The 25389-nt window shown below is 36.1% G+C and overlaps 1 long non-coding RNA gene across 1 annotated transcript in view; it reads right to left on the bottom strand.

Annotated features, from left to right (window-relative positions):
• Window positions 1–1227: 1227 nt before the first annotated feature.
• Window positions 1228–25389, bottom strand: part of LOC137218855 (uncharacterized) — a 123725-nt gene continuing 99563 nt past the window's right edge. The window contains exons 2-3 of the long non-coding RNA XR_010940891.1: window positions 2126–2262; window positions 1228–1346 (exon numbers count right to left, since the gene is read on the bottom strand). This is a non-coding gene — a long non-coding RNA (uncharacterized lncRNA). The remainder of the gene's footprint in view (window positions 1347–2125; window positions 2263–25389) is intronic.

Below are 25389 nucleotides of genomic sequence, written 5' to 3'. Positions count from 1 at the left end.
ATGAGTGAGCTTTTCTTCTTAATAAGAAAAATTTCCTGTGAAGGGCTGATTAATTTTATCTAATTTGCTAAAACAGCTTCTGCATTTGGAAAAATCTTAAACCTGTCTCTCAGGATCTTCAGATTAGTCAAAAATCTAGTGTGTCAGGAAATGGAAAGGATGCTATCCTCCTGACCACTCCCACCACTGCCCTCCACTTGTAAAAACACTCTGTAGGTAAAATTCACAAACGGATTGATAAGATAAAATTTACTGATTCTTTGCTAGAAATTATCTGCAGCAAGCATATTCAATGCTATTCTTTATTGTAATGCAAGTCACAACTCCACCCTCGCTGCAAGAACTACTGCATTTGAACCAGTCAGAATCTCATTTTTTGGACAAACGATAGCACCAACGATCCTCAAAAGAGAATTGTAGTTTTCCTAACAAGGAAGAGCAAAGGTCTCTCTGAAACAGAGCGGCATATTTAATCAAAATGGTTCACACTCTGCAAAAGCAAAGGAGGCTGGCAAGCATGAAAAGGTCCTCTTTGGCAGTGACCTTAAAGAAAGCCAATATTGAAGAACAGGACCAGACTGTAATTCCCTGAAGACAGCCCCTCAACTCTATAATATGCACATTCCCTGTGGACATACTGAAGTTACCAGGCATCCCTCCATCAAATGTATATTAATGAGTCCTGCAAAGATTCTCAAACTCTGAGCATTAGTCCCCTGAGTAAATCTGGCTGGGCAGCTAGTGTCACGTAGGATATTTATTAAACCCATTTTCAACCGACCACATGGTATTACTGTTGCCAAAAATAGATGACCCAGTGATTTAACAGAATATAAGATACGTTGGTTTTTTTTCTTCTCTGTCTTTCCAACTACCCCTGGGGTCCTGTTTTGAGAGTAAGTTAAACAAGGACAAACAATTTAAACAATACTTTCTGTGGTTTCAGAAACTACTCAAGGAAAGTGGTCTAAGAGACAGATGACAAGGTGACAATCCACTTCTAAAAAACATGAAGAAAAATTCCTGGGAAACCATATTTTAAGTTTAACTCTTTGCCAATGGTAAATGCATTTCAAGAGTAATTTAGTTGAAGAATATGGATTGTCTGCTGCATTTCACAGTTCTTATTTATTACAAGGCAAATCACAACTTCCTCTTAATTTGGGGGTAGTGCCACATTCAGAACTATTAGGAATTTATTTTCTTCATATATAATAAGGTAGGTCTCTTCTGAACATATCCCACCTCTCCCTGTTACCAAACCATCAGACAGATTAAAAAAATTTTTTTATAAAAGGCCACTTGCCTTAAAGTGAGATGATTCCTTGATCTCTTCCAAATCCATCCTATGGAATACAATAGAAATTATCATGTCTTTAGTTTGAGATTTGAACTTCAAATTTTTGAGACATGAGGAAAAAAATGCCATTTTTAAAGCAGTAAATAGCTTTTCTCATTTTCTAGATATTAAGGATTTGATTCACCTCCAAGACAAGACTAGATCTTTGTTTTAGGGTAAGACAATTTAACACATAATTTGGCTGGGCAAAATAAAGAACCCATAATGGCATAGGAATGTGTGAGATATTGAGGTGCTTAAGTGCTCCTCATGAAATGTCGATGGCTATGTGTTCATTGCTGGTGATAATTATAAATATCCAGAATGTGTTTCTTCTTCAGGATGCTGTTTTTCCTTTCAGAGAGCCTGAAAAGTTGGGCCTGAACTTAGTAGGAAGTGGCAGGATCTCTTCAAGGCATTCTAATTGAAAGGAAGTAGACTCGTCTCTACAACAGGGTAGAAAGACAGAAACTAAAAGATAAATGGCCAGCAGGAGTCTTCTTATGGAGAGTCTTGGTTATGAGGTTGGAAGCCATTGTGTATAGTAGAGTAGCTAGTTTTAAATTATTTTTCTTCACTGTTGTTCCAGTTACTATGACCACATAACAAATTATCCCCAAGCTCAGTGGCAAGAAACAAACCACTTATTTTGTTCACGGTTTTATAGGTGAAGAATTCAAATAGGGCACAATAGAAATAACTTGTCTACACTTTATGATGGCTTAGGTCTCAGATGGAAGACTCAAAGACAAGGGACTGAAATCATCTAAAGTCTGGCATGCTTACAATGTCAGGCATTTGATGCCTGCTGTTGGCTAGCAGCTTCTCCTCTCCAATGGCCTCTCCATGAAGTCTCTCCAAATGGTAGCTTCAAGGTCACAGGACTTCTTTCACAGCAGTTCATGACTCCAAAGGCACATGTCCTGAGAGAAAGATATAAGGAGAAACAGAGAGAGACCTTATCAACCTCTATGACTTAACTTCAGAATATCATCATTTCTATTGTATTCTAAGGTGATTAGAAGCAAGTCACAAAGAAGGATTCATATTCAAGGGGAACAAATGTATGGACCCCACCTCTTGATGGAAGAGTACATCCACATCGCTATAGTGGACACGCTCTAAGGGGGGCCCAGTGAGACATGCACTAGTTTAATTCCCTTCCCTTGAGTTAACCTTACAACTGTGCTTCTAACCAATAGAATGTCACTCCTTTGATTAGATTATGTTACAAGGTAACAACAGTGCTACGTTGCTGCACAAGAAGTATTGCTTAAATATGCTATGGTCAAAATGTTTGTGTTCGCCCCAAATTCATACCTTGAAGCTCGAACTCACATTGTGATGGTATTTGGGAGGTAATTACGTATTAGGGTGGGGCCCTCATGATGGGATTAGTATTCTTATGAGAAGAGACATCAGAGAGCTTGCTCTTTCTCTCTCTGTTATGTGAGGGCACAGCAAGAAGGTGGTCACCTGCAAGCCAGGAAAAGAGTCCTCACCAGACATGACCATGCTGGCACCCTTACCCTGGACTTTTAGCCTGCAGATTAGTGAGAAATTCAAATCTTTTTTCATTCCAACATGTTTTTATATTCATCAATAAACAGTTAATAGTCACCTATTGTGTTTTAGGCTAAAAGTACATAGACAAAGCCATCCTTAATGGAGAAATCAAATATGATCAACAAGCATATGGATTTTTCACAGTTCCCATTATTTTACTCAGGCAATTTTTTTATTGCCTTAAAACACATAAAAAATACTGTCTTCATATTTTATCTTTTGGGAAAACATAATAATGTTTATGATAACAATAATAAAAATATCTAGGGACTTCCCTGGTTGTGCAATGGTTAAGACTCAGCGTTTCCAGTGTTTCCACTGCAAGGGGCGCAGGTTCGATCCCTTAGTTCCCAGAGAACTAAGATCCCACATGCCACACGGTGCATCCAAAAGAATTTTTTTTAAAAAAAGTATATATATATATACATATATATATATATATATATATACACTATATATGTATATATAGCTAATGTTATTGACTATCTTTTAAGTGCCACATGCTGTGCTAAAATTATATTCATTACATCTTTTAATTTTCACAATGCTTCAAGGTAGATACTATTATTATCCCAATTTTACTAGTGAGAAAATTGAGAATTAGAGACTGCAAAGGTGGCTTAAGTTAACACAGTAAGTGGTAGAGGTAGGACAATTGATATACAGTTAGAATATGAAAACGTCTTTTTATACTCAGAATCATGCAAATTAATAAAAGATCTTAAAAGTCATTTAATCTCACTACCTTTCAAAGGATTCCTTGGCAAGGAGGAAATACTCAATTAACATAGATGTGGATTCAGAATTCTAGCCTCACAGTGTGATACACCACATCAACAAATTGAATAAAAACCATATGATCATCTAAATAGATACAGAAAAAGTTTCTGACAAAATTCAACACCCATTTATGATAACTCTCCAGAAAGTGGGCATAGAGGGAACATACCTAAACATAATAAAGACCATATACAACAAACCTATAGTTAACATCATACTCATGGCGAAAAGTTGAAAGCATTTCCTGTAAGACCAGGAAAAAGACAAGGATGTCCACTCTCACCATTTTTATTCAACATAGCTTTGGAAGTCCTAGCCATGGCAATCAGAGAAGAAAAAGAATAAAAAGGAATCCAAATTGGAAAAGAATTAGTAAAACTGTCACCGTTTGCAAATGACATGATACTATACATAGAAAATCCTAAAGACACTACCAGAAAACTACTAGAGCTCATCAATGAATTTGGTAAAGATGCAGGATACAAAATTAACACACAGAAATCTGTTGCATTTCTGTACAATAACAACAAAAGATCAGAAGGAGAAATTATAGAAACAATCCCATCTATCATCACATCAAAAAGAATAAAATACCTAGGAATAAATGTACCAAAGGAGAAAAAAGACCTGTACTCTGAAAACTATATGATGCTGATGAAAGAAACTGAAGATGACACAAACAGATGGAAAGATATACCATGTTCTTGGATTAGAAGAATCAATATTGTCAAAATGACTGTATTACCTAAGGTAATCTATAGATTCAGTGCAATCCCTATCAACTTACCAATGGCATTTTTCACAGAACCAGAACAAAAAAAATGTTAAAATTTGTGTGGAGACACAAAAGACTCCAAATAGCCAAAGCAATCTTGAGAAAGAAAAACAGAGCTGCAGGAATCAGGCTCCCTGACTTCAGACTATACTACAAAGCTATAGTTATAAAAACAGTATGGAATTGGCACAAAAACAGAAATACAGATCAAAAGAACAAGATAGAGGGCTTCCCTGGTGGCGCAGTGGTTGAGAGTCCACCTGCCGATGCAGGGGAGGTGGGTTCGTGCCCCGGTCTGGGAAGATCCCACACGCCGCAGAGTGGCTGGGTCTGTGATCCATGGCCGCTGAGCCTGCGCGTCCAGAGCCTGTGCTCTGCAATAGGAGAGGCCATAACAGTGAGAGGCCCGCGTACAGCAAAAAAAAAAAAAGAACAAGATAGAAAGCCCAGAAATAAACCTACACACCTATGGTCCATTAACCTATGACAAAGGAGGCAAGACTATACAATGGAGGAAAGACAATCTCTTCAATAAATGGTGCTGGTAAAACTGGACAGCTACATGTAAAAAAAAATGAAATTAGAAGACTCCCTAACACCATACACAAAAAAATAGACTCAAAATGGCTTAAAGACTTAAATGTAAGACTGGACAGTATAAAACTCTTAGAGGAAAACATAGGCAGAACACTCTCTGACATAAATCGCAGCAATATCTTTTTCAATCTGTCTCTCAGAGTAATGGAAATAAAAACAAACAAACAAACAAAAAAAAAATGGGACCTAACTGAACTCAAAAGCTTTTGCACAGCCAAGGAGACCATAAGCAAAATGAAAAGACAACCCATAGAATGGAAGAAAATATTTGCAAATGATGCGACTGACAAGGGATTAATCTCCAAAATTTACAAACAGCTCATGCAGCTTAATATCATAAGAACAAACAACCCAATCAAAAACTGGGCAGAAGATCTAAACAGACATTTCTCCAAAGAAGACATACAGAAGGCCAAGAAGCACATGAAAAGCTGCTCAACATCACTAATTATTAGAGAAATGCAAATTAAAACTACAATGAGGTATCACCTCACACTAGTCAGAATGGCTATCATCAAAAAATCCACAAATAGTAAATGCTGGAGAGGGTGTGGAGAGAACAGTGGGAACCCTCTTACACTGTTGGTGGGAATATAAATTGGTACAGCCACTGTGGAGAACAGTATGGAGGTTCCTTAAAAAACTAAAAATAGAGCTACCATATGATCCAGCAATCCCGCTCCTGGGCATATATCCAGAGAAAAACATGGTCCGAAAGGATACATGCACCCCAATGTCATTGCAGCACTATTTACAATAGCCAAGACATGGAAGCAACCTAAATGTCCATCGACAGAGGAATGGATAAAGATGTGGCACATATATACAATGGAATATTACACAGCCATTAAAAAGAATGAAATAATGCCATTTGCAGCAACAGGGATGGACCTAGAGATTGTCATACTGAATGAAGTAAGTCAGACAGAGAAGGAGAAATATCGTATGATGTCACTTACATGTGGAATCTTTAAACAGTTGATACAAATGAACTTGCTTACAAAACAGAAACAGACTCACAGAAGTAGAGAACAAACATGGTTACCGAGAGGAAGGGTGGGAGGAGGGATAGTCAGGGAGTTTGGGATTGACATGTACACACTGCTGTATTTAAAATGGATAACCAACAAGGACCTACTGTATAGCACAGGGAACTCTGCTCAATATTATGTAACAACCTAAGTGAGAAAAGAATTTGAAAAAGAATACATACATATATAACTGAATCACTTTGCTGTACACCTGAAACTAACGAAACATAGTTAGTCAACTATACTCCAATGTAAAATAAAAGTTAAGAAAAAAAAGGTCCAGCAAAAAAAAAAAAATAATTCTAGTCTCAGCCTGATCTACTGGGAAGCTCTGGCGCAAGAATTATACCAGAGAGTTTTTCCCACCCAGAGGCAAGATTACTAGGCTGTTTACACCCCACTTTAGAAAGTCATTGGCTGCAAGGTTGGTGCAGTGGGAGACGAAGCAAGAAGGGAAGGGCATAACCTCCCCACCATATCCAGGCAAGATTACTCCCATTAGGTTAGGGAAATCCTCAGAATAAGGGTGCAGGTATGTGCCATTAACAACCAACACCTGTAGTAGCCAGAATATGGATACAAGGCCTGTTAATCTGGGCATGGCTCCAACAATATCTGATAAATTTGCCAAGTGTTTAGCCAATCCCTGCCTAGATACTTCTAGAGAGAAAGAATTCACCATCACACCCCCTTCTTCACCTAACAAGGCAGCCTGTTATAATCCTTGGACATTTTAAATAGAAAAGTGTTCCTTTTTTTGGATGTGGGAGGATGGAGAGAAGTCATTCCAGGACAGCATATGCAAAGGCACAGAATATGAAAGGGCAGAATGGTATGTGTTGTTGCTACCACTGGTACTAAGATTTATTGTAGTTCGAACTTAAGGTGTAGAAGTAGAAAGTTAAAAAGATGAGTCTAGGAAGATGGTTATAAGCCAGATAGCCAGATAATAATGAAAGACCTACACGCCTCATTGAAAACTTGTGATGATGCTAAACATAAGATACCAATAAATGTATTTTAGCAGAAAAGGAAAATGATCATCTTTTACAGAAAGCCCATTCTGGCAACAATGCAGAGAGAAACCCTACCTCATTATATTAATGTTATGGGGCTTTCACATCTGTGTTTCCTCTGGGCTGTTGGTTCTTTAAGGACAGGAAACTTGCCTTCTTTATCCTTCTATTGTGAATGCCTAAAACAATAAATATTTATGGAACTGAAGTGAACTGATCAGAAGAAAGAGAAATCATTACAACTCGGATGAGAGATGTTCTAAATTAGGAGTCAGAAAACCACAACCCACAAGCCTAATGTGGCTCACCACCTCTTTTTGTAAATAAAGTTCTATCGGAAAACAGCCACAACAATTTATTTACACGTTGTCTACAGTTGTATTCATGCTGTAACTGCAAGAGTTGGGTAATTACGACAGAAACCATATGGCCTACAAAGTCTAAAATATTTAGTATCTGGCCCTTTACAGAAAAAGTTTACTGACCCCTGGACTAAACTGAAGCAGTAGTCCTATAAATGAATAGGTGGGATGGATGCAAATGATATTTAGAAGGCAAAATTGTTTGGTGTAGTCACTACTCTTTGTTCCCAGTTCTATTTCTCAATATCATATACACATTAGAGGCCCACATTATAAACATGTATAAAAAGCTTTCAAGTGTCCCAACGCAACTTTTGACAAGTCTTATTTACTTTCTCAAATTTAAATTGAACTATCATTTCCATAAAGATCCTTAAACTCTGAAGAACACACAGTGGAGTCCACTTACCACATAGGAATAGAGATCCAAAGCAGAAGCAGTATCTGTTTGGTCCACTTAGACAAAGATAGTCCTGCAGTAATGGGACAGTATCAGCCCTGGGGTCCCTTATATAAATCTTCTAAAAGGCTCCCAACCTCTAAATTATTGTCACGTTCTTGTTTTCACTGCGGGTCTTCAGAGATGGCCTAAATCTTTTTCATCTCATTAAACTGCTTTGCACCAGAGTCCTCTAAAAACTTTTCACCCGAAAAGTCTCCATAAGGCTTTTTGAATTTCTTTTCCCTTCTCTATGTGGTCAGAACATAAAAGATTGCAATTCAAAGAAAAAGTAAAGAACTGTCATGGTCCTTTTTGTGGGTGTTAATCTCTGAACAGCAGATTTAGGGTGACTAACTTGAAAGATAAAGGTAAGCTACTTTCTTTAAAAAGAAAAAAAAGTAATCTTCAGGCATAGAAACATCTAATCTTAGTCATAGCACCAATACCTCTAGGCAGGCCAAAAAAAAAGACAATTTAGATTAAAAGTTGCTTATAAAAATGGATTTTTAAATATCACACCTTGAATAACAAATCAATGAGAAAAATTTTTCCTACCTTCCATGGAATAAATTTAAGGAAAATGAAACAAGAAATAATGTATTGGTACGTTTATATTTGAAGATTATTTGCCTCAACTATTTAGTTGCTGTCATTATTTGGAAGAAAGTAAAGTTTAACCCTACCATACATCATACACCAAAATATTTTTCAATTTAATGAAAGATTTAAGTGTGAAGACAAGCACAAAAAAAAAAGAACTAGAAAAATGTAAGTAAATATCTCTCTGATTTTAGAATGGAGAAGGATTCTTTAGGAATACGAGTAAAAGCAGAATCTAAAAGACAAAGTGACAGATTTAAATACATAAAAACTTAAGCCTTCTGGGTATCCTAAAACAGAATATTCAAAATTTAAAACAAATAACCAATATGGAAAATATTTCAATGGGTGTGACTAGAAGTTTTGTCCTTTTTTTCCTGCAAGAAGAAACACATGAAAACATAATTTTTAAAAATGAGCACAGAATATGAAGCTATTCATAAAGAAGGAATAAAAATGACTAATAAATATATGAAAAAATTCTCAGCCTTGCATATAATCAAATAAACTAAAACAGCAATAAACTTTTTTTTGTCTGTATATGAGTAGATATATTTAAAAAATATTACACAGATGTATTAGTTCAAATGATTTTGGTAGCAAATAACAGAAAATTGATTCAAAACAACTTAAAAACATTGGAAAATTAGTGACCCCTCAAAAATTTTAAACTCCAGAGAAAAGTTTGCCTTCAGGCATGGTTTAATCAGTAGTCAAGCTCTAATTCCCTTCAATTCTTTGGATTTGGTCTATTTATCAACATTGTGCTAAAGATGGCTACCCTCATGAGGTAAAATAACTATAAGAGTTGGCTTTGCACAACACCATTCAGAGAAAAAGAGAGTTATTTCTCTATTAACCAGCTCAGTCCTGGTTTTGGCATTCATTCTGATTAAATAAATTTAGGTCATGTGTCCAATCCGTAACTAACCATGGCCAGGGAAATAGCACCTTCCAATTGGATTAGGTAAGTGTCCATGGCTAAACCAATCATCACAGCAAGGGCGACAACAGTTTGATGATTGACTTAAAGCATTCAGGGCCCATTCTTGGTGTCCAAGGTGGGGTGAATTCTCTTTAAGTCATGTAGCTGTTACATAATGGAGGAAGCGGGATTGACTAGTTGCACTGAGGTTGTACAGAAAAACAAGTTTAGTTAGGCACAGTGTATGAAACAATAAATTATTTAAATATTTATGGAAAAATTGGACTAAATATTAGAGCCATAAAAGTGTATACACATTTGTTCCAGAATATCAGATCTTAAAATATATCCCAAGGAAATAATCATGGTTAAATACAAAGATATATCTATTATGTTGGTTTAGGATATCCAAAAATTAATGTACAACAATGGAAAATTAGTTAAATAAATTCTGATACATAAATATAAAGGTATATTATACAACCTTTACATATAATAATGTAGGAGAATAGTTACTGACATGTAAAACTGCTCAATATATATTGTACATTGTTAAAACCAACAGAATAATCCATGTTGGCTACCTGGTTTTAAATTTTGAATATTCTGTTTTAAGATATTGTCGACTAAAAGAAAAACACACAATGTAAGAGCTGTGAGTTGAGTTTTATCCAGGGTCTTACTGAGGACTATAGCCCAGGAAACAGCTTCTCCGTACCTCTGAGAGAACTGCTCCAAAGATGTAGGGGGAGAAGCCAGTACAGTATATATACATAAGATTTTGGCTACGGAATACATGCAGTCAAGCATACATCTCAGTAAAAGGTTACTGTTAGTCACAAGCAACAGATATCTTGGTTAACGATTTTAGTGCTCTTCTATGTATGGGAAGATGCAAGAATCTGCGTGGTTAAAATTCTTCCTGAAATATACATGTAACTATCTAAGAGGCATATTTTTCCAAAGCACAGAGTACCTCATCCTGTTTTTCATCCTGAATTCCTCTTGCATGTACTGTTGGTCAGCGACTGCAATGGCTACTGACTTAATCCTTGTAGAACTGGATGGTGAGCAACATTTTTTGTTTTACAATGTTCCGAAGTCTTAATAAATTATCCTATTTTTGTAAAATAATATATATATTCATTGAAAAAGGCTTAAATACATCAAAATATAAATGGTTGTTGTCTCTGGATAGTTTTCCTTTTTAATGACTTTCTGTATTTTGTAAATTTTCTTAATGCTTATGAATTATTCCAGTAATAAAAATTTTAGTTTCAAATTTACTTTAAAAGAAATAATAAAGCAAATACACATTTTAAAAAGATTTAATGGGAACTGTGACTTTAAGAATGTGTTGGTGAAGAATTTTAAGAGTTCCAATTGCAAGTTGAGAGTAAGCCTACAAAAAGGTAGAGCTCTAGACATGAAATCTTTAAGTAATCTGCATCTTATCCCTGGAGGAGCACCAGCATGCAGCCACCCTTTAGTTATACTGCATTAGCTCACCTGAAACCCAACATGCTGATTTTATCCATAATTCTCCTACCCCCTTGGGAAGAGCTTAGGGTAAACAAAGAATTATCAAACCTCTCAAGAGGACTTTCCAACTCCCTAAGGAATCCCTTTCTTGAGAATAGGCACAAATACTCACATTTATATATCTATGTAAGTGATGGCTAACAGTCCAAAATTGCACTATATGTAGCCCCAACTGCACTATAACAGCTTCAACTTTCACATAATTGATTCATAGAGCAAAAGTTGGGCTGGCCTACCTAAAATTATGTGTACACTGGGCTATAGGACTAACCATCTCAACTGAATTTACTAATTTTTTAAAAGTCAGTTAAAATATAACTAAATTTATTGATTTCATCTATTAATGTATCACTATATATGCACAGACCATAGAAGCTAAACATGCATCATCTAAAGGAGAGCTGCAAGACTGAATAATGTACGGCCCTGTATGATGTGAGAGGATTCAACACAAATATGCTGTCTGTACATAGCTGATCCTAACTCTACTGCTGTAGAATGTACCCTATTCTTCAGTCACCATAGGCCAAATATACTGCAACAAGTGAAGAAAAGGCAAGAGCAGAGCACAAGTATCAGGGAAAAGTTTACTTTTCTGATTTAAGAGAGTAAAATTCAAAGCATTCATTTATTCAACATCCAATTAATACTTATACAGAATAGAGAGATGAGTTAAATGAACAAAAATCCCTGCTTCATGGAGTAGACATTCTAGTGGATACATGGGCATATATACAAAGTCTAAATAGGTTCTTTTCCCTCTTGCACTAAGATTCAGGGAGAATGAAAAATGAAACTAGGTATCTAAGACAGAGGCTGTCAAGGATTGAATGACAGATATCCTTCGATAAGAAGAAAGCTTGGAGAGCCCATCCTATCTGAATTCTGGGAAGAGGAAGAGGAAAAGGCAAGTCTGTAGGCAAAATCTAGTCAGAAATTTGTCACTGGTGCTCCCTTCTGCCTTTATATGAGGTGACCCTCACCTAATTACTGAGCCCTCTCTTTCCTATTCCTCAATACCAACCATTCTTTCAGATATCCCTAGTCAATAGTGGATGAGAAAAGGATGAACAATGCCATATATATTTTCTCTCTATGGATGCTGCTGTGCCCACCAGTACCTGACCCATATGAAAACTACTAAGGGAAGAAGATGGTGGGGGATGGATGGATGGATGGAAGAATAGATGAATGGATGGATTCTTTCATGAGCATGGCTTAATATGCGAGAAAGTAAGTGAATAGAAAAGTAAAATAATAAATGAAGGCATAAACAAAAAAATAATTATATAAAGTAGGGGAAAACTTAAAGGTGCTCATAGGAAGCTTGTGAAGTCAGTCCCATGGTAAAGATGGGAGAGAAAGAAAAAGAAATCACACCCTAAAGATGTGAATAAGGTGACAGAATCTAGGAGAAGAAAAACAATAAATAAAATTGTAGAACTTGTAAGCCCCAGGGAAAAAGAAAAAAAATCACAGCATCTCTTAAAGACGAGCAGAGGAGCCAGGGGGAGGTTAGAGGATTTGCTCTGCCTACAACCTTGAATCTTGATGCAGTGAGAATATCTCTGCTTCTGAAAACAGCAGGCTCTGAGAGTTTCACTGAAAGTGGCAATAGGCTTTCATGAATAGAAGTATGCATAGAAATATTACAAACTCTTGTTAAGGGCTCAAACACTGTGTACACCAAGTTGAGATAAATTCTAGCCATTTATAAATAGCCTTTATATTTTTGATAAAAAATACACCTTCAAAATTGAGAAACACAAATAAGAAAAAAAGAGATTAAAATCATCCATAATATTCTAACAATCAGAAATATTTTTGCAAGTTTTATACAAGCTTAACATGTGTGCACATGCACACGTGTGTTTGTATGCGCTTAGTATAATATATATTTAATTAAATTAGCTTACTATAAAATATAGTTTATATATTTTATATATATTGTTTAACAGATTAATATTATATATATGCTTTTAATTCTTTTTTCACCTAAATATATTGTAAATATTTCCATGGTAGGAAACTGCCTTCAGTATTGTAATAGTTTATCATCAGCTATTTTATTTTATGGGTATACAAAACTTAATCAAGCAATCTCCCATTGTTAGAAATTTAGTTTTGTTCCCCCCATGTTGTTATTTAAAATAATTTATTTTTTAATACTGTTTTTTTTTTTTTTACTTCAAAGAAATTTTATCTTCTTTCATTGTAGAAGAAAACACCATGAATTACAATCAATACTTTGCTGGATTTTTCTCACACCCAGAATTATTTGTTGTATACATTAGACACAATGCCAGGATGGTGCTTTTAGAAACCCTGCATCTCCATATTTACCTAGAAAGAATAAAATTACATACTGTATATTAAGTTTTTTCTCTCTGCTCTTTTCTTAAAATTTTTCTTGTGTAGCTGATTTACAATGTTGTGTAGCTGATTTACAATGTTGTGTAGCTGATTTACAATGTTGTGTTAGTTTCAGGTGTTTTTAATACTGTTTTATTTTTTAAAACAAAGTGCTACATTCTCTAATTATGTCATTATTTCAAAAAATTTGTGTTGGAATTACTTGGTCAAATTCAAAATGTTAAGGCTTTCAGGTGCTATTAATGGCACTAAAAAACCAATCAACATTTAAATTATTATTTAAATGTATTAAATAATAAAGGCTTTTTAATGGATCTCATAGAGTCCAGAGATAATTCAGGTCACAAAATCGGTTTCCTCCAGTAGCTCAACAACATTACATCCTGCTTCTTTTTGTCTTCTGCTCTGCCTACACTGATAAGAGCCTCCTTCTCACTTACATACCAAATGGCTGCCAACAACTCCTGGGAACACATTTTTCCTCTTTTAGGTTCAGTGAAAGAGCACATCTTCCCCAAATCTCCAACAAAAATCCTAAATCTTACTCTAGATCAGTTTGTGTCATATGCCCATTCTTGAGCTTTGACAAGCAGCTTACATATTGTCAATATATAGTCCCATAAATAGGGTGAGTTCAGGTTTCCTCCAGCCTTCACTAATGTTGAGAATTAACATTTTAAAAAATCACAGTAAAATCAAAAGCTGCCAGACAACTAAAAAGAGTAGGCCATTATTCTCTTTTTTCTTTATTTTCTTTTCTTTCTTATCAGTGTGGACTTTTTAGTTGTGAAAACATGGGCTCTAAAATCAGATGGTCCCTGACTAGGTAGAGTTGTTTCATCTTAAACAAGTTAGAAAATTCTCTGAAAAACAGGAATAATAATAATAGAATCCACCCCTTGAGTTTTTATGAAGACAAATGAAATAAATTTTTAAAAACCTGGTAAATGTTAGGTTTTGTTTACAATTATTATATAACTTTTATTACTAAATTGTTGTGATTACCTATTCATTCTTTGTACTCATTTTTCCATTGGGAGTAGCCATTTTTAATCATAAAAAAGGGAAGTTTTACTTCATTGTTTGAAATGTCTATTTCCTCATTTAAGACATATATGTAAGTACCCATATTTTCTTCACTAGTCAAATGGCAACACCTACAGACACCAGCCATGAGTATCTGAAAAACTGAAAAAATCAGTGACTTTAGAAACACTGGAAAATCAATCACTGATAAGAGAGTGAGAAAATTTTGGCCTATCTTCCTGCATTTCCAAGATACTTTGCATATAAGGCATTTGTGCTATTAAAGCTACAACACTGGACTTTCTTCTCTATAGCATTTCAGACAAAAATGCCAGCAATGACAGTTAATGACATGACTAATGCCAAAATGAGTCACCTCAAAGACAGCTGAAATCATATACGATAAATGTTGTTAGACCTTTTATAAATTCCACAAATAACTCTAAATCTCAGCCTCTTATTATGATAAATATCTTTTTAAAATAAAGAGAATTTGGGGGGGAAAATAAACAGTAGAAGAAATCTCTCATTTACAAGTTATGAATACTCCTGTCCTAATACAGGAATAGCTTAATTTACCAAAACCTTATAGGAAGCCATTCCTCTAACTGGAAATAGAAATGACATTTTTAGTTTGTTCAGCGTGCAGTGCGATTCTTGTCTGAATGGTGTTATTTCTGGCTCCCCTATGAGCCACTGTTAGGATTGGTCAAAAAGGATATGGGCTCCCTTCTTCCCTTTTGGATGTTTTCTTCCTCTGAAATTGGTTAGAACAGACAGCTTTTTTCTTCCACCTCAAAATTCAGCAGTTCTCTGATTCCTAACAGATGAGCTCTAAAAAACCAAAACTTATTTCACTGTGCCCTCAAAATCTCCCTCCCTGCCCCATACATGCAGCATACCATAGCTACATTACTAATGGGTGCGATTCAACCTGCACTGTTCTTCATCTCCCATTATATATAAATGGTGATTGTGGAGAGCTCTCTATCATGCATACAGTCCTTATTATCTTAAGCTAAAAAAAAAAATGCCTTTTAAGAAAGTGGGAAGGTTTGCCCTATTCTGCAATATTTGGCAGTGTTCATTTTAACTGATTCACTTGTTAGGGCAAAATTACTGTAACCTGTAATAAATGTTAAGATTGTTGGATGCATACTTGTACTGAATTAATATTTTATAGCTTCTTGGCCCTGTGTGGGCTAACTGTTCTACTGGAATGCTCTAGCACCATGGAAACGCTGGGAGATATTTTCCCTTAATTGTAAGAATGTTTGACAGATAACAGTACAGTACCATGGAATTAAACTCCATTACTGATGAATTCTGATCAGCTTGTAACCTGTTTTATTATATTATTTGAGGGTTTTTTCATTTTATTTTTAAGCTTTGCAACATCTGTCCTTGCCCATATCACTTCTTAAAAGTCTTAGTAAGTATTGTATTGTCTATATAGTTACCATAAGATAAAGACATCCAGTTTAATTAAATATTTTCTCCATTTAGAAAAAAAATCCAACCTGTTAACTATGATTAAAATCTTTTTGAAGAAATACATTTTTAAAGAAGAAAAAGTTCTGCTAACACCTTTCTATTGCTAAATTGTAATATAAGTCAATTACATTAACCTTAAATTCTAATGCTAAAAATATCAGTATTTAGCTTAAAAAATATTTGTAATTTTAAAAACAAAATATAAATAACGTGTTTTATACACTTTTATGTCTAAGAGAAACATGCTATGCTTCCACCCTTCCAGTCCAATGAGATAGAATAGAAAATATTTATTATTTTTCTAAGCTCAAGACTTTGAACCAGTTGATTAGAGTTTTACCCTAAAGCTCCCATGGCCCTCGAGAATCAAGTTCATAATGGAAGCCAAGCGTCCAAATCTCTAGGCAAGGTTTCCCAGAGAAACACATAACTGCTGGTCACATTTTGTTTTTCTTCCTTGCCCTTTCTCAGAAACACTTAATGAGGGTTCAAATAGCTGTTTGTAGCCAACTCATTAAAATGCCTTTTTTTCTGCTAGTACAGCACTGTGATGGACATTGGGAGGCTCTGCCTCTCCTACTCTAGAAGAATGAGGTCTTTTATTTCAGCCTTTGGATTCTACCAGATTCCTCCCACTAAGGTCCCTCTTCAGCGCTAGTATTCTGACACACCACTACCAGGACTAACTATAAGCAGAACCCTGGGAAGTGCAGCTCATCACCTGACTCAACTGTCTTCCTTACAAACCTGCCCCATGTAGCTTTTACCCTTATCCTTCACAGAGTTCAGAAGTGAAGAGAAGCTAAGAAGACAGTACTCAAAGTATTCAGTTGAAGACTGGTGGAGAAAAGCTGTGGACACATTAAAAGTGTCTCTCCTAACACAGGGAGTTTACTGAGGGAAGAGATTATTTCCTGTTGGGAGTAATTGGGAAAGATTTTATGGCAGAAAGGATACAAACACACATAATGTGTGCATGTGTTAGGAAGAGTAGCAACCCAAGGTGGAAAGAGAGTACAAGCCAAGTGTGGTAGGCAGAAAAGGGTCCCTGAAAAGGTGTCCATGTCTTAATCCCAAGAATCTATGACCATGTTACCTTAACATGGAAAACGGGACTTTGCAGAGGGGATTAAATTAGGAAGTTTTGAGATGGGGAGATTATCCTCAGTATCCAAGTAGACCCTAAATGTCACAAGTGTTCTTTATAAAAGGGAGGCAGGAATGTGTATGAGAGAAGGAGATGTGAGGACAGAAACAGAGGTCAGAGTGATGCAGCCTCTAGAAGCTGGAAAAGGCAAGTAAATAGATTCCCCCAAGTACCTCCAGAAAGAATGCAGCTCTACAACACCTTGATTTTAGCCTCCTGAGACCTGTTTTATATCTCTGACCTCTAGAATTATAAAATAGTAAATTTGTGTTGTGTAAAAGCACTAGTTTGTAGCTATTTGTTACAGCAGCAATAGGAAACTAATACACAAAAGGCAAATGGAAAAATGTGCACTATTTGTAAAGATATTAAACTTCAGAGTGGAGGGTGCACAGGGATATCCAAGGGAGAACAAGATGAAAAGAAAAATAACAAAAAGGAATAACGATAATATTTTGCTTTCCACTTAAAGTGCTTTCATATTCATTATTTTAAAAATATGATTCCCACAGCAACCTTCTAATCCAGGCATTTAGATACTCTCCAATTTAAAGATGAAGTAGCTATGGCTTGTGGAAGTTCATTGTTTTGCCCAAGTCCACAGTTCTGTAAGTTGTGGAGCTGGGCGGGAGCCGAGGTATGCCAACTCCTCACACCTCTTTCCACTGCATCACATCCCTTGTTCAAACCAGGCCACCTGATTTCAGAGGGGTTCAAATGTCAGGTCAAAGGGTGTAAAATTTATTCACCAGCAATAAATTAAAGGTTTTTAAGCAAGGAGTGGTATAATCAATTAATTTAACAGCGTAACATAAAGTAGATTATAGAAGGAGGGAAAAAAAATTGAGGGACTGGTTAGGCTACTGGAATAGTCCAGGAGACAGGGAACAAAGGCCTGAACTGAGGCCAGCAGTGGGAACAGAGAGAGGCGTGTTGTTTTATATAAAATGGGGAGAGGATAGGGGCAGGTGAAAATAGGAGCAGGAAATTCATCTTTCTGGTTTATTATCAAAGGAAAATTTATGGTTTTCTAATATATATCTCTCGGACAATAAATTAGTGTACATATAAAATAGGTTTTACTCATATAAATCATAGTTTCCAAATAAAAATTAAGTTTTTAATCTACATCTGACTATTTAACTTTCTAAATTACCATTTCAGAAGATTTTTTTTTTTAATTTGCTTAAAATATAGACGAATCAGGGCTTCCCTGGTGGCGCAGTGGTTGAGAGTCCACCTGCCGATGCAGGGGACACGGGTTCGAGCCCCGGTCCGGGAGGATCCCACATGCCGCAGAGCAGCTGGGCCCGTGAGCCACGGCCGCTGAGCCTGCGCGTCTGGAGCCTGTGCTCCGCAACGGGAGAGGCCGCATCAGTGAGAGGCTCGCGTACCACAAAAAAAAAAAAGACGAATCCCAATACAGTATTTTTTACAATAATACCTGAGTTCTTTATGTCTCATTGAGGTCAACTAGCTGGCCACCAATGAAATTTGAAACTAGAAAAGTACCGCTCTGCTCCTCTCACAGCAATGGCAATACACTCTCTAAATTGTCACCTTTCTGACAGGGCTTTCTTGACCCCATCCATCTCACACTGTTACCTGTTTTCTATTCCCTTTGTATGCTGTTGGTAACTACAAAAATATCTTTGTGTGGTCATCCTTGCTATATATCTGAAACATTTGCTGCTGCATTATGACATGTTATTTATTGCTGTTATTCATACGTCAGTTCTCATCATGCCCATTTTTCAATCTTTGATTGCCTTTTTTGACCTTGATTCTTAGAAACTTTCACCAACTTTTTTTCCCTCTTTTATCACAAATAGTTCAGAATTCTGATGTTGGCTTTGATAGGCTGAATAATGGTCCACCAAAGATGTCTATCTCCTAATTCCCAGAACTTAATATGTTACCTTACATGGTAAAATGGACTTGGCAAATTTGATTAAGGATTTTGAGATGGGGAGATTATCCTAGATTACCCAGTTGGGCCTAATGTAATCACAAAGGTCCTTACAAGGCAAAGAGAGAAGCAGGAGAGAAAGAGAGATGGAAACAACAGAAGCAGAGATCAGAGAGGAGAGAAGATGTTATGCTGCTTGGTTTGAAGATGGAGGAAGGGGCCACAAAGCCTAGGAATGTAGGTAGCCTCTAGAAGCTGGAAAAAGCAAGGAAACACATCTTCCCCAAGAGCCTCCAAAAGGAGCATAGCCTGGTGGACCCATTTTAGACTTCTGACCTCTAAAACTGTAAGAGAGTAAATCTGTGTTGTTTTAAGCCACTATGTTTGTGATCATTTGTTATAGTAGAAATAGGGTAACAATTTCCCAACAGAAAAAGAAATCCTATATGTCTCACCTTTTTTATATATTTAAATTGAGAGAAGAAATTAGAGTATCCCAATTAAAGTGGTCTCCATCATCTTAATTATTATGCCTTACTTCATTTCCTCAGTTACTCAAAGAAATAATTCCAGCCAATTATTTCACCTTGCAATGTCAGTGTAGAAAACCAAAGATTGTAATCCATTCCATAATCATTTGAAAAATAAGTAATTTAAAATCTATTCAGAACTTCATACATGGAATCATTCATCCATTCATAAGAGCCATATAGAAAACTTTTGTGAGTAAAAAACTGTGGTGAAACTAAAATGTTGTCTTTTTTGGTCAAATAATGCTATAACTTTTTAAAAATAGCAAAAGATTTAATGTTGTAAAAATAATATATTAGGCAACCCACACTTCCTTCAACATTACTCGGATGAAATCTTATATTCCCTTGATCCCAACATAACAGGGCAAGATCTAAAGTTTACCTGGAATTCTCTGACCGAATGCTAAGAGAAGTAAAGGAAAAAGGAGACAAATTGGAAAGCACGAGGGAGGGTTACAGATGAGTAGGGGAAGAGGGATGAGGAGAGGCATACAGATTCTCAGAAATAACCTGATCTAAAAGCAACATCAGCTTTTACTTACTCCTGTACCCAAGCAATGGGAGGGATGAGGTGAAGTAAATGTCCTCACACAGACCAATGTTATTACAGGAAAGATGAGGCAGAGCTACATGACACCCAGCCCTTAGATATCATGTTTAGCTTGGATACATAGTGGGTGGCAGGTGGGAGTTGACAAGGGTTACTTAACATTTTTCAAAAGCTAAAAAAAACTTTCATTGAAATATCCTGTCTCTTTTATGGCCACGTTCTGCCAACTCCACCCCCACCTCTCACACATCTCCCCACCCCCCAGAATGAGGGCAGAAAGAAAAAAGAGAAAAGGACTTGATGTTTCTGAGTACCCATTAATGTCAGACAAAATACAAGATGCTTTTAATTTGTTATTACATTTCTTCTTCATGAAAGAGTTAAAATTTCTGAGCCTTTAATGTGGGCCAAGCACTGTGCTGATGCTTATGTATAGTTTAATAGATTAAACTATACATTACATAGTTTACCTTATCTCGTGCTAATAACTACTCTCTGAGGTGCGTAGTATTGATATCCCCATTTTGTAAATGAGAAACTGAACCCTACCAAGTTTAAGTAATTGGCCCCAAGTCAAGCAGCTGGCAAATTGCAAGACTGGGATTCAAACATAGCTTTATCTACCTCATGCTTGAGCCTAGTTCTTAACCATTTCTCCAAGAGGTAAATACTATTTTTCTTTCTTTATAGATGAACATATTTGAGTCAGAGGGATAACAAGAAACTTATATTACTGTGTCTAAATCAAAATTAGCTAATTCAGACTTCAGAATATTAGTTATACACATGATAGTGAGCTTATATTTATAAAGCAGACAGTTCAGTTTTTGATGACTTTACAAATCATGATTTTATAAAAATCACCCCTAAACTTACACTGGACAGCTATCCTATTACTCACGCGTTCTCAGTATCTACTAATTGATTTAGAGTAAATCCCAGCTTTCAGAGCTACAAAGTAGGACCTACTGATTCACCTAAGGGCAGAATCAAGATTTGATATAATGGTGTCAAAGTCTGAATTTGGAATAATTAAGTCTCTCAAGCACAGCTGCACTTTTAATTTTCAAACATGCTCTTAAGAGAAAATTTGTGTTACATTATTCCAAGGGTTTATTTCTCTTAGATCCAAATAATTAATGAGATTTGCAGTGGGAAGAAGCCATTAACAGAACTTCACACAGACCTCAAACCAGAATCTCATCATGGTGCAACCATGTTTCATAGGATGCCCCTTTGGCCACCAGGGCTACGTGGAACCCATATGACTCAGAAACATACTGAGTTTCTTCCTCTTGGATCACTTTGCTTCAGACAACCAAGTCCAAATAACAAAATAGAGGATTCTTTTGTACTTCTTTCTTTTGGTTCAGACTTATGTTCCTGTGAAAAATACTCAAAAGGCTATTACGTTTTGATTAAATCTTCTAATCTGGGCAAGGCCAGAGCTAAACTTGGATACCACAGAACTCATCCATTTTGTTCCTACCACTCTTTTAAAATGTGTGTTAATTTACCCAGAGCTTGTGCCACAGTCAAAATAAATTCACATGTACCTGTAACACCTCACAGCTCGAGGAATATGAAAAGAAAAAAGTTCATGAGAGTTATATGTGTTCTGGTAAGAATACAAAAGAAGCTACTAATTAGGAAAAACAAAACCACCATCGATGGAGCAGCTGCAGTAATTTTCTGTGCCTTTCTGGCATTATGGGAAACTGCATGCATTATCACAGTCACTTGTCACACCACAGAGAGACTGCATTAGTTTATTTTTTCCCCATAAATTCATCCACTTTAGGCTGCAGAAAAGCAGTTCACCAACCTAAGGCTGAAATGCTGAAATTCAGAAAATAATGCTTAAAAAGTGGCCAATAACAGATTTTGAAAACAACTTTTTTGAACAATTTTCAATTAGAGTCACAAAGTATTTAGTTGCAACATTTCTTTTCCCTTGATGAGAATTCAGGAAAACCACTATTTTACTTGCTGAAATGTGGTAGGAATATAGTCTTGGTTGGCAATAAGTAGAACAAGAAGATGGGGCGTTGGGTGCGAAAAGAGGAGAGAAGTTAAAGCTGCCAGCCGAACAGAATGAAAGTGTTTACAATACAGTTCTGAGAGAAGTAAAGAAACCTAGTCAAATTCCAGCAGGACTTAGAAGCACACTCCCTTGAGATGGGGAGTGGGGGGCGGGGGGTACAGTGGGAAGCTGAGGGGCTCCAGATACTGCAGTGTTGCTGAGTTCTGTCACACTCTGGAATGAAGGATAGTATGACCTGAGCCAAAAATGGCCACCCCCAAATCTGGACATACAGAGATTCCCTCTTCAAATGCACCAAACCGAGAGTGCTTATAAGCATGGTAGTCATTCTGGTTTTAAAAGTCATTACTCTATCCAGTGGGCAAACAAGAGTACACCCATTCCACCATACAGAGAACTCTGCTCCTGTGTGCCTGCTATTTTCCCAGGTAAAATGAGATCTTTGTTAAAGTATAGGGTGTTGTGTAAATAATTTTAAATAGTAATATAATATTTAACTAAATGTGAGCTCAGGATTGAGTTGAGCCACATCCCTTCCTCCCACAACTGGGAGGCCATGTGGGAAGCAGGCCCGGCCAATCTGTCTTATATAGTTGGCATGGAGAACGAGAACCATGCCTTTCAAGTGCTTTCAACAAATAGTAACTGAGCATCTGCTGTGGCCCCACCCAAATATAATGAGGCTGTAGAATGTCTATGGAATATGGTGTGTGAAACTGAACCAAATAAGCTTATCCAAAATAGAAAGTCAAACAAGGGCAGCCTGGGGAGAATACTGGGAACTGAGATGCAAGGGAAACGGCATATAGGAGCCCATGAACAAAAGCTGATCTAAACAAATTTGGCAGACAGCTGTTACTGCCTGTCGAAGGGGTTTCTTCACCTGCTCTTGAAACATTCATGTGAGTGTATCAGTACCAAAGGCGCTGGAATGTGAAGATATATCACACTATTTTTAAAAAGCAACATGGTCAAATAAGCAGCTTATGGTAAAGGGTAATCATTTGAACCTATGTATTTAATACCCACCTTCCTGAATTCTCTCTGAAAAAAAAGAAGAAACATAAAAATTAGAAAAACAACACCTGTACAAATATGGGAACCAAGTAGTGTCGAGAAATAAACCTTTTTTCATGTAAGCCATTGAAATCTTGGGAGCTTGTTTGTACCAGCAGCATATTGATATGCTATTTTTCCAATTATAAAATGAATACAATAAAGCAATTTATACAAAGGTATAGAAGTGGATTGCCAGTTTAAACATCAAATTAATCACAGTTGTTAGCTCTGGAAAAGTAGAAGGAATGGTGCTGACGATGGTGGATAAAAGGGATTACTTCTTCTATTAAAATAAGAATTGAAGCAAGTATAGCAACATGATAATAATTATTAATTTGGGTTATGGGTACATAAGTATTTTTTATACTATTCTTTGCAGTGTACTATATTTTAATATATCAAAATTAAAAATAAATAAAATTATATACATTCACTGAAGATAATTTGGGTATGTAATAAAAGCATGAAGAAAATTAAAACCACTCATAATTCTACAACCAAGAGGCAAAACTGTACCAAACTGTAAATATATATACATACTACTTTTATAAAATAACTTTATAAAAATGGGGCCTTGTTGAATGGTCAATGCCCTGCTTTTTTCATATAACAATTAAATTTTTTCATTATATTAAATAATATTTTATAACATGATTATTTTCTTGAGAAAAATACCTATAAAACAGAAGATCAAAGATTTCTTATTTCCCTCCATCATTTAGTGTTATCATTCAGTGTTATCATTCCTCTATTATTTGTCAACTCAAGTGAAAAACATTCCACCTTCTTTATTTTGCATTTCTTTGATTGCCAGTTAGGCTGTACATTTTTGTGTGTACATATGACATTGTATATCTGTAGCGGCCACCTGGTCTTTTTGCCTGGCCTGTATCTCCCTTTCTGAGAACTGTCTCTCTCATTTCCCATGTGGTTCTGATGGAGCTGACATGCAAAATATCTTTGCCTGCTCCTAACTGCAGGAATCAGCATGGAACCCAATTATCCTCCAGATGAGATCCTATTCCCTGACTACTGTGATTACTCCAAGAGGTGGGCTTTTGCCCCAACCAACACCAGAGGATCTCCCTGAGATTTAAATTTTGAATGCTGGAGGGTGGCAAGGGGCAGGGAGCTATTGTTTTCTTCCTCAGAGTTGATGATATACAATTTAAAAAGATGAAATTTGTGACATCAAAAATATAAAATGTGGGGGTGGTGGTAAATGGGTAGAGTTTTTGTATGCAATCGAAGTTGTTAAAGCTTAAAATAGACTACCATGTTTATAAGAAGTTTTATGTAAGCCTGAGGGTAACCACACAGCAAAAACCTATGGTAGATATACATAAGATAAAGAGAAAGAAATCAAAGCATACCACTAGAGCAAATAAGCAAATCTTCAAATAACAGAGGAAGCCAGCAAGACAGAAGGAAAGGAACAGAGGAACTATACAATAGCCAGAAAACAATAAGATGGCATTTGTAAATTCTTACCTATCAATAATTACTTTAAATGTAAATGGATAAATTCTCCAATCAAAAGGCACAGTGTCTGGATGGATTAAAAAAACAAGACCCAACTACATGCTGCCTAAGAGACCCACTTCAGATTTAACGACACACAAAGGCTCAAAGTGAAAGGATAGAAAAGGATATTCTATGCAAATGGAAACTAAAAGAGAGGAGGGATGGCTATACGTATATCAGAAAAAAATAGGCTTTAAATCAAACACCATCAAAAGAGACAAAGAAGTTTATTTACAGTGACAAAGGGGTCAATTCATCAAGAGGCTACAACTGTGAATATATATGCACCCAACATTGGAGTACCTAAATATATTAAACAAACAGTAACAGATCTGAAAAGAGAAGTAAACAACAAAACAAAAATAGTATGGAATTTCAGTACTCCACTTTAAACAATGGAAAGATCATCCACACAGAAAATTGATAAGAACACATTGGACGTGAACTATACTTTAGGCCAAATGGACCTAGCAGACATAAATAGAACATTCCATCAAAAAGCAACAGAATACACATTCTTCTCAAGCACACATGACATTCTCCAGGACAGAACATATGTTGGTCACAAAACAAGTCTTACCAAATTTTAAAAAGACTGAAATCATACTAAGTATCTGTACAACAATAGTATGAAACCAGGTATCAATAACGGGAGAAAAACTGGAAAATTCACGAGTGGAAATTAAATAACACACTCCTAAACAACCAATGGGTCAAAAAATAAATCAAAAACAAACAAAAATGGAAACACAACA

Source organism: Pseudorca crassidens, chromosome 2 (genome assembly GCF_039906515.1).
Source record: "Pseudorca crassidens isolate mPseCra1 chromosome 2, mPseCra1.hap1, whole genome shotgun sequence".
Classification (NCBI taxonomy): domain Eukaryota; kingdom Metazoa; phylum Chordata; class Mammalia; order Artiodactyla; family Delphinidae; genus Pseudorca; species Pseudorca crassidens.
Note: the sequence above shows the minus strand (reverse complement) of the source record. Positions and strands in the feature narration are given on the sequence as shown.